We start from the raw sequence: 12726 nt of genomic DNA, 5'->3' as shown, positions 1-12726 counted from the left end.
TTTTTAAATTCCAGACTATTTGTTTATATTGCTAGTTCCTCCCTAGATTAACACCTTATGTCTTTTGGACATCCTCTGAGATCTGAAGATCATTCCTATACCTACGAAGAAATTGTTTTACTTTTAGATCTTCAGTTAATCTATGTTTCTTATCTTTAAAAGTAAAGGCGACCCCTTGAGGGAACTCCCATCTAAAGGGGATTTTGTTTTGTTTTAAAATATCAGTCAAGTCTCTGTAGTCTTTTCGTTTCATAAGAAATCTCCTTGGAATTTCTTTCATCACCATTATAGTTTGTCCGTTAATTTTCCATTTGTTTTGAAACTGGGCTTGTAAAATACGATCGCGAGTAACTTTGGAGTTAAGTTGGATTAAGCAATCTCTGGGCATTTTATGGGCGACTGCAAAAGAGCTATTTACTCTGTAGGCATCTTCAACCAGTCCTTCTATGTTGGATGTCTCCACCTGCAAGAGTTTAGCTAATTCATTTATCAAAACATCTGGTAAATTTTGGGTAGAACTTTCTGGAATCCCCCTTATTCTAAGCATTCTTTCCCTCTGTGTCATTTGCAAAAAAGCGATTTGGTCAGCTAACCCTTCCTTTTCCTTTTCCAATTCTTTTATCTCCTGGCTTACCACTTCTACTTTTTTAGAAGTTAGCTTGATGTCCTCTATCGTTCTCTTGCTTGTTTCTTCCAAGTTATTACATTTGTTTAAATTATCTATAAACCCTTGTTTCATTACTTGTACCTCCTTATTCAACTGCAGCATATCTTGCTTTAAAGCCTGTGAATCTGCTTTTATCTGTTGTATATCTTCTTTAAGAATTTGCATGGCATTAGCCATAGACTGTACTACTTCATTATTTGTATCTAGTTTACTATTGGTAACTTGAAGCAACTCCCAAATTTCACCCATAGACCTTTCTGTTTGGGGAATTGTTCCCACTGATAGTTTTCTAGGCATATGGGTTTGGGTTCCAGTTGGAATATTCTTATTCTTAGACATTCTGGTATACAAAGCTACAGTAACAAATTAGATATTTACAACAGAATTAACTCTTTCACCAATATACCCCTCCTGTAACTTCAAAGGGGAAGGGAGAAAGGAATAATTTCCACTTTAAATTCAGTTGGCCCTTTACTCAGAATATATCAGTTTGTTCACTCTGTTATATAGTCACAGGTTTCCTGCAGTTCGTGTTTATAGTCTCACACTAAAAGTCGGCTGCACCAAAAGGAAGGCAGAGGCTGTTTCGCGCTCACCAAAACATCACATGACGACCATAAGTTTGCTGTAATCACCTCCGCGTTATCCAACGTTAAATCTTTACACTTGGAGTGAAATTGGAGACTGACAATTTGGTGTCTTGGGATACTTTGAAAAGTTTGGATAGATTAGTTCACTTTAAATTATTTTCACAGAGTTAGTAGATGCTTGAAAATGTAGAGTAGGCATTAAACAACCCTTATTACCAAAAATGCTACAGAGGTATAACTCCTTTTCTCTGTAGATATAAATATAAAGTTTTAGTCAGTCTCTGTATAAAGTTATAATATCTCGACCACACCTTGGCATCCAGAAGCAGCGAGGAAACATTGTTGTATAGGGCCCTCTCGCAAGTTGTTGTTTTCCTTGTTTTTGGATGAGATTCTTGATAAATTCCTTTGTTACTTCATTGGCATTTAGTAGAAATTGCAATGCTTCCGAGCTTGGTTTTCAAGCAGCCTGAACTCCGCACTGCAGAACTCTCCTTGACTCTAGCCCCCGTCGTTCGACTGGTGCGAAGAGACTGCAGCTTCCCCGCGCCCCCTCGCAACAGGAGCTGACTTCTCGGGGCTGGTGAGTCTTTTACACCTCCCACTTTAATCCAGTGGGGTGAGGGGTAGTTATGGAATCCCCCCCGAATTGCATTCTGCAGGTCTTCTCTCGGAGACTTGGAGCCTCAAAGAGAAGCGTCTTGCTCGGTCAGCGTTGGAACCGGAAGCGTCCCTTATCTACTGCTCTGACACTATCCCTTTGGATATGTAGATTGCTACTCTTAGGGATTAACTTCCTTCCTCTCTCTCTTCCCTACCTGCCCTTCTACCTTGCAACATGGCAAGCTCCTCTCCCTGTACCATGTGTGCAGAGAAGATGCAGAATCCATCTGCATCCAGCTAGCTAGCTAGATTAGAGATCCTAACTCCTCACTTTCCTAACTAGAATGGAGTTCCTTAATAAATGCCTTATATATTGATTTGAAACTATGAATTGGCTCCAAGTTACTTTACTCTCAGCATACACGCATGCCTAACTAAATCCGCTGTGTTGTGCCTCTGTGCACTCTGCTACAATGAGAAAGGGATTCTCTCACCACAGAGAATTTCCAACAGAATTCCAACAGTGTGTTAATCTGCTGTTCAAAGAAAAAAAAAATCCTACTGGACATGTGCAAGCCTTGAGGTATGCCTAAAGTAGCTTTTTTGGGTCATGGTGTTCTTGTAAACATTTGTTTTTGTATAAACAAAAATGGAGCACAGAGCATATGTGAGCTGGCCTTGAGTCTCTGGTCACAGAGAGGAGAGCTGGTCTTGTGGTAGCAAGCATGACTTGACCCCCTAGCTAAGCAGGGTCTGCCCTGATTGCCTTTGAATGTGACACCACATGTGAGCACTGTGAGATATTCTCCTCAGGGGATGAAGCCACTCTGGGAAGAGCAGAAGGTTTCAAGTTCCCTCCCTGGCATCTCCAAGATAGGGCTGAGCAAGATTCCTGCTGGCAACCTTGGAGAAGCTGCTGCCAGTCTGTGAAGAGAATATTGAGCTAGATAGACCAATTGTCTGACTCATTATATGGCAGCTTTCTATGTTCTTATGTTCCTATATGGCATATTTGATGCCCCTGGAAGGAATCTTTGAAGGTTCTTCCAGAGACACCAATGTGAAGAAGCCAGCAATGTCCCCTTCCTTGGGCTCTGAGGACTCATTGGAACGCACAGTAGTAAAGGAAGACAAATCTCAATTTACAGTACTGCCTCCAGAGGCAGCAGGAGGCTCCCTAGCTCTGTTGCAGCCAACACTGGAGAAATAGGGCATAGTCCTGATACACACCAGGCTTCCTCAATGCAGGGTGGAGGTGGGTGGGAGTTGAAATAACCAAGCTGATTATGTAGGACTTCTTAAACGCTCAGTTGGCTCCACACCATTGCTGGAGCAACATCCACACTTGCTGTTCTTGGAAACTTATAGGCAGCCTGCATCTGTCCAGCTCCACAATGGGCTGTCCGTGGTCCTGCTCTGCTGCTGCAATCTTCACAGGGTTCCTTTAGCAGTACCACCTATGTACCCCAGTGCGGAACAGGATATAGTCTTTAAAACTCCACCAGTTCCGTGAACCTAATAGCACAATTGCAGTTATCCAAGACTTGTACTTTGTATCCAACTGCAAAAATCCAGGTCCTTTTCTTGCACTTTCATCTTGGCAAGTGTATGTGATAGGAACCTTTTAGCTTTAGTAACCTCAACCTGACCGTCACTGCACATTAAGCACAAATCTTTGACTCTTCATTTGGCACACATTTTTTTACAGTATATATTTTTTCCTAAAATATTTTTCAAAATGCATTACCTTACCTGAATGCAGAAATGCAAATTGAATGACTTCCCCTAGTAGCAGCAACCAAGTTAATAAAACCAGATGAAGTTTCAGTCAGAATTCACACTTCTGTTCTTGTATTCAGTGTTTCTTCGTCATCCATTATTTCTTAATAAGTTGCAATAGAATCGCTAGAATGCATGTAAACAAGTGAACATAGACTCCCTCTTCAAGATAAAAGTGGATTAACGACATTATCCTTGCTTAAAAGAACAGATTGCATTTAACAGTGACTCCGGCCAGTCAGCCTTGAGAAATTCGTAGCTAGCAGTTGTTCAATTTCAGGAATGGAAGGAAACATATGGTAAATGTCTATGAGGTCATTAGTGCAAATGCAGGTCTATTATCATACCTGCTTTGTAGTCAGCGGTAGGTAGAAGCGGCATATCATTATTCGCAAGCCTGAGCAAAGTTCTCGACACTAAAAGGATCTGCAAGAGGCTTATAGGAACAGCAAGGTGGAATTGTATACTATGCTGGGCCTGCCCTAGTCTTTTTCAAATTGTAGCAATTCCATCTTATTCTGCTCCTTCCTTAACCTTTCAGCGTAACTATCTAAGTTCTTTATATTTTCCATGGGCTTCTTTGTGATAGAACTTCTCCTAAGTCTCAACTGTAGTTTTGTATAAATTCAACATCTAGAGAATTTTAAAAAACCTCATCCTTCTCTTAATTGGTCCATCAAGCCAAGTATTTATTTTAACCCTGTTTGGGACAAATTGTAGTGTCTGAATTGAATTGCTTCACAATCATCCTTTGCTGCCCTTCCTCTTTTCCTTCTGACCTTCTGTTGTCTCCCATGTTGTCATCATGTGTAGGCTCTTGGGGCAGGACTCTTGCTTCTTTCCCTTCAAAAATGTCATGTACTTTGATGGCACCATATGAGTAATAATCTGATGACTGGAACAAAACAGGAATTTGTGATCGGAGGAGTGGGTCAGCTTTGTGTTGTGTTGTGTTGTGTTATTTATTAGATTTGTATACCACCCCAAGCTTTCGTCTCTGGGCGGTTTACAATAACATTATTTGTGTTCAGAAAAGAAATCACCTTGTCTCAAATAGTCCTTAGACTCTTCTATTGAATCATAACATGATTGCAAGTAGGCCTGTACAACTAGTGAGCTACCCGATCAAATGAAGTCCACCACTTGTGTATGGAATTATGTTTGCCACCTGCCTGGGACTCTGTCAAGTAAGCATCTAACCTCTTGCAATATGGCTGGTGGGCTGTGTTTTTTGTTTGGTGGTCTGCAAGTTGTGCAGGGATGCCTTCAAGGATACAGTGAATTCTCTTCTTGCATGAGATTCATTTCTGGGACATCCAATCCAAAAGTAATTATTGTATCAATTACCTAATGAACTGCTGAAAATAATGAGATCCACCTGAGTTGTAATCACAAATTAGACAAAGAATACAATTTGTTAATGGCATTAAATGAGCAGCGTAAACACCTTCTCTACCCTTATGCCTAACATAGCAAGTTGAATACAAAACAGAACCGAAGATACTGCAAAACTGTCTCTGTCTTTTTTCAAAGGAATGTTCCTCGCAACAGGGGCACATCACCAGGGTACATGGCAGGGTCGAGGCCATTTGTCATCCCTCCCATCTTTTTGAGCTCTGACACCACAGATGGAAAGTCTGTGAACTAATTAATCTATTTTGTCTTGTATTTTGGGAAAGGAAATGCATCCTATCAAAGGAGAGACTGTAATTCCCCTGTATAAAATAGCTGATAAATATACTTGCATTAACTTGTAGAAAATACAACCCACCCACCCCATATTTTATGAAATGATTAATGTTATGTTTCCCAATAGTCGTAAATCTAAATACATAATGCTTTAAAAATATCAGCAAGAGACACCAGATCTCTATTATTCCAATAACTGGAGAAATCTTTGATGTGGGGGGAAAATGATCTTTCAATTAGTGAGATGTCCAGCACATGGTGGGAATGTGCAGGATGGCACTGCTGTTTCATCAAAGGTCATCACCTTTTATCTGGCAGATGTTATAGGCCTTTTAAAAGTGCCTGACAGGCTGAAATTTATTTAAGCATTGCTTGGAATTTTTCCATGGAAATAGACTCAATGGCAGAGAGAGGGCGGGGGGTGGGGGGTGGGGTGGGACGACTGGTGTTTTGGATGGTGATGGTATAACGGAAACAAAAGTAATAGAATCCCTGGAGATACCAGGGATTGAATCTGAAATCTTCTGCATGCAAAGCATGTGCATGTTTTATAGTTGTTTCCCTCAGAAATACAAAACAATCGTATGCATGTTTTATTCCAGAAACAACTTCATTTTTTTCTTCTCATTTCCCTTCTTCTTTCTGACTCTACCCACCCCCACCCCATCCCCACCCATACCCACACTTTCTACAGGATTCCCACTGGGACAAATGGCTGAACCACAAAACATAAAGGACTGCTAGATAGAATACAACACATCTCTCCCTTTTTATAACAAACAGGACTGAATTGATTAAAATTTGGTGACAATGTCTTCAAGTCTTTTAGGTGGTCTCCTCTCATGCCCACTTCTCCTAAGGCTTGGGTTCTCTGGCACAGGAGCTGCTTCTTCTTCTGGTACCAAGGATTAATCACTTTCATCAACTGCATCCATGAGATCAAAACTAGAGGCAAGATCAAATTCTTCTATAGTTCCTCTCTTGAGATCAGACTCCCTTACCTCTTTTCTCATAATATTCATGCCTGAAATTCTCAAACTGTTCCATTTTTTTCTGTCATCCAATATGGCAGCATCCCCTCGGATTTTGGTTGTTTTTGTCCAGAATATCGGGAACATCCATTTATCAATGCATAAGGCAGCTGTACTCTAACAAGGTCCTCAACTTGAAATGTTCACTATTTCACACTCTGTTTCTAATCCACTATATATATATATATATATATATATATATATATATATATATATATATATATTTGTTGCTTCTCCCTTACTCGATCACGAATCTCTGCATCCTCAGAGTGAGATGGCACAGAAAGCCATATCAGTAGTTGCCATTGGGTAAATTTGGTGGTAGCTTTGCATCCTTGCAGCAGTTCCAAAGGTGATTTTCCTGTAGAAGAATGAGTAGTAGTTTGATAAGCAAATGGAGTTTCAGGGATTGCCTTTTTCCAGGGTCATTGTTGTGTAGTAGCCAGTTGTAAACTTTATTTCACTATTTCACCGTTCATTCTTTCCTCTAAGCCATTCCCTTGAGGATGGTACAAGGGAATTGTCTTGTGTTTGCAAATATTGCTCCATTTCAAATGAGGTAAGCTATGTCCCATTGTCAGCCATTAGTTCTTTAGGAAGACCATCTCTCACAAAAACTGCAGCCATTAACTGGATCACCTTGTCTGTAGTAATGTTGTCCGCAAATGAAACTTCTGGCTACCTGGAATAGTAATCCACCATCACTAAAACAAATCTTTGTTTTGTGGGTTGGTTATCAAAAGGCCCCATTATATCCAGAGCAAGGTTTTCCCAGGGACCATTGGGATAATCAACTGAAGTCGATGTTTGTTCATATCTGACCACCAGAAATTTTCGCTGGTTCACCTTTTAGTCAAGCTCATGCCCAGGTGACTTTCATGGGCAATTTTGCTCACTTGAAAAGATATTGGCACCACCAAACGATCAGTCCTCAGGACCAGCTCATTGAAAGGAAACAGCTCACTCGCTATGTGCATGTATGGTTGAAAATGTTCAGGTACCTTGTTTTTGCATGGCCATCCATTAGTTATGTAATGTTTAAGTTGAGTAAGTACTTGATCAGCACTGAGGGCCACTCTCTATTCAGAAGATGTGGTCATTCCATGAGTAGATGAAGCATTTTGCACAATTACTACTCCTTCATCCTGTGATCTCCTCCAAAGTCCTGGAAATCGAAGTCCATAAGTCTGGAGATCCATTTGACTATTTTTCAGGTCGCTCAACTCGATCCCCAAGTAGTAAATAAAGCAGATACGGGTTTATGGTATGACCATAAAGTGAATTTTCTGCTGCACACGTAAGTCCTGAAGTGCTTCACCACCCAGAAGCATGCTAGAGCTTTTTCCCCCCAATGACAGAATATATCTTTTTCTGATGCAGTAAGCACTCTGGAAGCAAAGGCAACTATAACTTCCCTGTCCCCTGTTTGCTGAGTCAAGACAGCATCCAAACCATATTTAGAAACATCAGTGGTTACAATAGTATGCCTACTGGTGTCAAAAGAAGTGAGAGCAGGACTTTCAGCAATAGCTGATTTGGTAGTCTGAAAACTAGCCTTGCAGGATGCACCCCAGTTAAATACTGTATTCTTTTCAAAAAGAAGACACAATGGAGCAACCTTTGAGGCAAATCATCTAACAAATTTAGAGTAATACAGAGTCCTAAAAATGAGAGAAGTGATTTTTTTGTTGTGTGACTCTGTCACTCTGGTGCTTCCTGAATAGCTTTCATCAAGTCTGTTTTGGGATGTACATCACTCTGAGATATTGTGTGTCCCAAGTATGTCACCCAGTGCTTGCAAAATTGAAATTTCTCTGCAGAGATGGTAAGTCCATGTTGTTGAGGTTTTCTTAAGACTACTTCTGTCAATTTAGCATCATGTGCCATAGTGGTTTTGCCATACACTAAAATGTCATTCTGAAAATAAGTGACTCTATCCATAGTCCCAAAAAATGCATGCACCATTCTTTGAAATACCAAAGCTTCAGAGGCTAATCCAAAGGGCAGTTTTTTGTACTGAAAAAGATCCTCTGGGGTAATGAAGGCTGTGTATTTGCAAGAACTTTTGAGCAGAGGAATTTGATGATGGGCTGAAGACAAGTCCAAAATTGTGAGGAAGGAGGTCTCTTTCAGAGTAAGCAGCATTTCATTGAAAATGGGTAATGGAGGACAATCCACTATCATGTTTGGAACACGCTGCCTGCTGAAATAAAAGCCTCCCCATATCTTACAACTTTTAAAAAGGCAGTCAAGACACATTTGTTCACCCAGGCTTTTAATTAGATACTGTTTTAATAGTTTGATGATTTTTAATAGTTTTAACATTTTAAATTTTAAAGTGTTGTAATGTTTTAACCTTCCTTTCTCGAGTTGCCACTTTCTGGAACAGTGTCATATGAGAAGTTTGGGATTGGAAGGATTTAAGACTGAATAGCCTGGATTTCAGGAAGTTGGTTTGGGGGTTCCAAACAGAGTGATTTGGCACAGTGAAGAGCATTTTTCACCCTCCAAGCTGTCTCTAACTTTTTCCAAGGTACGTTTTTGTTCCAGTAGCAGTTTTTCATGCAGTGAACAATTTTTCATGCAGTGACTGTTTTTGTAACAATCTGATCCCTGATCATCTCTTTAGTAAACCTGGCAAACACATAGGTTACACATAAGGCACACAATGTTGTGACATACTGATCAGTAACAGTTGGGATCAGGCATTTGGGATCTAGAATAGAACTTGTAATGTTGTGCAAACACATTCGAAGTAGGGTTGAAATGATCATCTAAAGCTTGAAGAGCAGCTTCATAAGGGTTGGCATCCCCTTCCAAGTTGGCAGGAAAGGGCAAATGAGTATATCTTCTTTGCCTTCAGGGCCCAGGCAGTGAAGCAATATAGCCTTCTGCTTTGCAGGAGTAAAATCTGTTTGACTGGAGTCTGCATAGTGAGGAGGTAATTGCAGAAATAGGAGCTCAATTGTTTCCAGGAACGAGCAGGTTCTCCTGGGACAAAAAAAGAGAGATGGTAGTGGGATATGAGCTATGTTGCCCTGGGCATCCAGTGAACAAAAGAGTCCAGGATTGATAAGGAAAAAGTACCTGCAGGGGTTGTGCAGCTCAGGAAGCTGGAGAAACCATCAGCAGCAGCAATAGTAGGTTGCAGCAGTTCAGGAATGTAGGCCCAGTGGTGCAATGAAATGAAGCTCTGAAGGCTCACACACATAGCTAGTTCAAAATCTCATCACCAAATGTTTTATAGTTGTTTCCCTCGTAAATACAAAGCAATCTTGTTTGTTTAACTAAGACTTTGTTCCAGAATCAATTCCATTCTCCTTCTCCTTTCCCTCTCTTTTCTTTTTGACTCCACCCCCCCACATTTCCTACAGAATCCCCACCGGGACAAATTAATGATCAACAAAACATAAAGCAAATAAACAAAGCAAAACATAGAATAACACAGTGCTCTACCATGAAGCAATGGCTCTGGGGATGGAACCAGAGTTCAGTGGCAGAGCATGTGCTTTGCCTGCTAACGATTCAAAGTTCAATCCCTGACACCTCCAGGTAGGGAGATGAGAGAGATGCTGAAATCGTAGAAAGCCACTTCCAGTCAGAGTAGACAAAGCTGAACTAGATGGATCAATGGTCTGACCAAGTATAAGAAAGCATCATGTGTTCAGTTTCAGTGATGTAATAATGACCTTTAGCTCAGCATCAGTGCTGCCACTTTGGCAGGACTCCTGGCACGAGGTGCCATGGGATAATGGCAGATATCTTCTTCCTTCAGCATGGAGCTATTTTGATTTTCCAGAAGCTCTACCCCCTGGCATCATATAAGGGGGATGAGGCACCTGGGAAATCAAAATGGGACTGCATACTGAAAAAAGAGGACATTAGTTGCTGCTATCTGTTATCAAATGGTAAGCTTGCCAGTCGGTAGAGCCCAATTGAGAGGCTTACTGGCCAGTGCTGGGGGTCAGCCGGGTGGGCCCTAAGGTATCTTCAGGCCCTTGGGCCCATGCCCAACCTGGCCAACCCATGACACTAGGCCTGAGTTTGTCAGATGTAGGGACACCTTGGATTAATGGGGCATGGAGAAATAAAGGCTTGCAAACCATAGAGGATTTTGAAGGTCAGGACAAAGAGTTTTCTCCTGGATTTGGGAGCAGCTAGAGGAGGGATTTAAAAGACATTGCATGGTCTGGATAGGAGTGAGGGGAACTGAAGAGACAAGACCAGAAAGGAGAAGACTGTGGTTGTCAATGCAAGAAATGACCAAGATATGAACCAGAATTTTTGCCACATTGGCAAAAGAGAGCAAGGGTCCTATTTTTAGCTGTTAGTTAACATATGTGTTAATGGTTGGAAACTACCTTGAAGTCTGTAAGACGAATCCTTCCAATTTATTGTTTTTCATTCTAGGGATGTGCACGGAACTGGGGTTGGCACTTTAAGGGTGAGGGGAGGTGCACTTACCCCTCCCATCGCTTCCCCCCTGCCGGTGCTGCATTTTTCTAAAAACCATCAAGATGGCAGTGTACCCCCCCTGCTGCCCTATTGCCCTCATTGGCCAGAAGTGGCTGGAAGTACTAGGCACAGATGTGCCCATTGCATGCGCACACACACAATGGGCAGATGCACACCCGGTATTTCCCGCCACTTCTGATTGACGAAGGCAACGGGGCAGCAGCAGAGTACACTGCTGCCCTGAAGGTTTTTAGAAAAATATGGTGCCGGCCAGGGGAAAGCGGCGGGAGGGTTAAGTGCACCCTCCCTTAAAGGCACCCTGGGGCCTTCAAACGTTGAACCGGCCCTGGCATTTGAACCGGTTCGGAGACCTCTAAAATGGCCTCTGAACTGGTTCGTGCACATCCATATTTCCTTCTGCCCTGACCACACCGCTTCACATCTAGCCAATGTCTGGTAGTTCCTTCAAGCTCATCTTTGAAATGAATCCTATTCCCACAAACACATAAAGATTGGAGGATTGAGGAGGTTTAATTAGTGCGTAATGTAGTTTGTCTTTCTCTTAGTTGATGCCCACACACTCTCCTAGTTACTGAAGCCTGGACTGTTTTAAGTGGATTTCAGCTGTGCATGGCTTCTTTTTCCTCATAAAGTAAGCATACTAATTAGTTTGACAACAAATACATTAGTTTTTTGTGAGGCTGAGATAATGCAATAGCCCTAGTTTGTCCTCACACATTTATACAATGCAACAAAATCACCAAAATATAACCAGCACCCTCTCTGAGATCAACTTTAATCACATTATCTTCTGTTTTAACCTTGTTGCCAAGGGAGTCTTAGCTAGCTGTTGTCAAGGGAGTCTTAGCTAGCTGGCAAATACATAACTTACACAGAAATAGAAAAATATGACCAATAATGCAAATACAGTCAGCATCAATATGTTTATCCATAGCTTTATTGTAGAGAAAAGGAAATATTACAGGAAAAATATATTATAACAGCACAAATTCCTTTCTGTGAAGAAATAATAGTGTTGGTGTCCACCATCAAAAACTGGTGCAAAAACACCCAGCATCCTCTTCATTAAGCATGACCCACAGGGATCTGCACAGTACTAATGGAAACACAAACCCAGGCAAACCAAATAGTGCTTTGGTCAGCACAACCTTGATACTTTCCCTTCCAGAGAGCCGGTCACAGCAAATACTTCAGTTCTGGGTTCCTCCTCTTCCTTGTAAATCTTGATAGATTTTCAGCAAGAGAAAAGATATCGCACACATTCTGCAGAAGAAAAGAGTAAGCAAAATTACCTTTGCACACTGTAGTAAGGGGGAAATCTGTGCTTTCTTATCAGTGATGTCTCATTGTATGTGCTGCTCTCAATGGCAAAGGTAAGAGAAAGAAGCAATTGAGCAATATACACAGAGATCAGATATGACTGATGCCAATATTGGCAGGTCCCAATTCCAAAGAGATAAGGAAGACTATATGCACTGGAAAAGAAAAACGTTGAACTCAAACAAGTCACTTCACTGGGATTAAGGTGGGTGGTGGGAGAACAGCATTGTGTTAACAATGCACACACAGTATGGATTAGTGGTCTTTGGGCTGCTAATTGCTTTCTTTCTTATTTAGTCTACTTTTCAGTAGGCTTTTTAGATCACCCGACATTCTGTGTGTGTCTCCACCTAACAACTTCGCAATGCCTGGACCAATATGAACCAAATTTGCTACAGTTGTAGGAACACCTTGGAAGGCCTCAATGGCATAGTTTGTGATGATGCCATACATCCCGATTCAAGAAGGTGGATGCATAAATGTTTTAGGCACAAGTGGGCTAACTTGTGGATTGTCTAACCAATTTGAACAAAATATGGTATAGTTTTAGTGAATGACACACAAGGACACC

General features: G+C 41.3%; 1 long non-coding RNA gene across 5 annotated transcripts in view; it reads right to left on the bottom strand.

Moving 5' to 3' along the window:
- Positions 1–11754: 11754 nt before the first annotated feature.
- LOC128322235 (uncharacterized) overlaps positions 11755–12726 on the bottom strand; it is a 192196-nt gene continuing 191224 nt past the window's right edge. For all 5 annotated transcript variants that reach the window (XR_008305612.1, XR_008305611.1, XR_008305615.1 and 2 more), the window contains one exon: positions 11755–12098. This is a non-coding gene — a long non-coding RNA (uncharacterized LOC128322235). The remainder of the gene's footprint in view (positions 12099–12726) is intronic.

Source organism: Hemicordylus capensis, chromosome 4 (genome assembly GCF_027244095.1).
Source record: "Hemicordylus capensis ecotype Gifberg chromosome 4, rHemCap1.1.pri, whole genome shotgun sequence".
Lineage (NCBI taxonomy): Eukaryota > Metazoa > Chordata > Lepidosauria > Squamata > Cordylidae > Hemicordylus > Hemicordylus capensis.
The sequence above is the reverse complement of the archived record's forward strand: the minus strand, read 5'-3'. Positions and strand labels throughout refer to the sequence as shown.